At 38.5% G+C, this 1,349-nt stretch overlaps 1 long non-coding RNA gene across 1 annotated transcript; it reads right to left on the bottom strand.

Moving 5' to 3' along the window:
- Nucleotides 1-529: 529 nt before the first annotated feature.
- Nucleotides 530-1,348, bottom strand: LOC121938245. The gene is made up of 3 exons (XR_006105258.1): nt 1,312-1,348; nt 965-1,104; nt 530-839 (listed from the first exon to the last, which is right to left on the bottom strand). It is a non-coding gene; the product is annotated as an uncharacterized LOC121938245 (long non-coding RNA).
- Nucleotide 1,349: the final 1 nt, after the last annotated feature.

The following is a 1,349-nucleotide window of genomic DNA, read 5'->3' as shown; positions in this document are numbered from 1 at the left end:
CACAAAACATTTTTTGACATTTATTGACATATTCATCAGGCAGTGAATCAAATTCTGAGTAACTGATGTTGAAAGGAACCAGCAGAAGAAAAAATTAAAACATCTCTAAGACATCTTTTGTTGGCATAACTGAAATAAAAGGATCTGAAAGCAGTTCATCAATCACAAAAACATAAAAATTGAGAAATATAAGAGATTGTGATTACAGTTTTTAAACAGTGAACATTACATTACAACATCATCTGTCAGCAATGGGACGTGACTCCAGTCACAAACATGAGAGTCAGACAAGTCTTCCTCAGCCCCGACCTCTGCTTCCTCACTTCACACTGTGCTACATGAACAGCGCGCTGCTTTGCACTTGCAATGGATTTCAACTGTGCTGAGCTGAGTTATTGTGGCAGCATCATCTCACAGATCCAGTGTTTTTGAAGGTCACAAGCTTCATCATTCCAGCTGTTTTGGAAGATATGGTCCTTAACCTCTGCGCAGTCTTCATCTCTGTCTGGAACCCCATTTGGCTCATGTGAGGTCCAGTAACTGAAACCCCAAAGCAAAATATAAGCCTTCAACAAATAACACACATCAATAAGCATTTGACACACAGTAGCATGTAATATGTGTTGCTGTATATCAAATGCTTACATTTTAAACAATAGCAATTCAAGATTTACAGTAGATATTTTTTTAGAAACAGTATTTTATTGACAGCAATGCAGATAGAAGTGGTGTGTAAACCTTGTGTTCAGCGAAGTCCCATCCACCCATTTCCATGTCCCCTCTGTCTCTCTGTCAGTCAGTCCAATCCACAGTTGACGTTGGAAATTTCTAGTAAATTTCTTGAAAAAAAAACAATAATCAATAGGAATGAAACATATTAAGTCTCTCCTCAACCTCAGTGACCTCACATTAACTGCTCTTCACTCTTTCACAGATTCATACTCACTCACACATACATACGCACCTGTTCTGCTAAGCTGTTGATAATGATCAGGTCTGCACCTCTCTGCTGACAGTATTCTCTGCTTTCGGTCCAGTTTTTCATGTTTGAGGAAATGTAATAGACACTACCCCTGAAATACACCCAGTCTTGGGAATCGTGATCTGTTGCCGATTTTCGAAAAAAGAAAGACACAAACAAACAAAACAAACAAACAAACGTGATTAATGTGACTGAATAGAGCATGAGATGAAAAACTTTCGGCACTTTACTTTGAACTGCAGTGATATACAGCATCGCCCATTTTTGCACACTCCAAAGCCAATCTAAGGCCTTATTATTTATTGGCATTTCTTCATCCTAATACTCACACATCTGTATCAGGTTTCTCTTCAGCTCATCTCTCTCA

The sequence above is a fragment of the Plectropomus leopardus genome, unplaced genomic scaffold (genome assembly GCF_008729295.1).
Source record: "Plectropomus leopardus isolate mb unplaced genomic scaffold, YSFRI_Pleo_2.0 unplaced_scaffold28975, whole genome shotgun sequence".
Taxonomy (NCBI): Eukaryota; Metazoa; Chordata; class Actinopteri; order Perciformes; family Serranidae; genus Plectropomus; species Plectropomus leopardus.
This window is presented reverse-complemented; position numbering and strand designations above follow the sequence as displayed.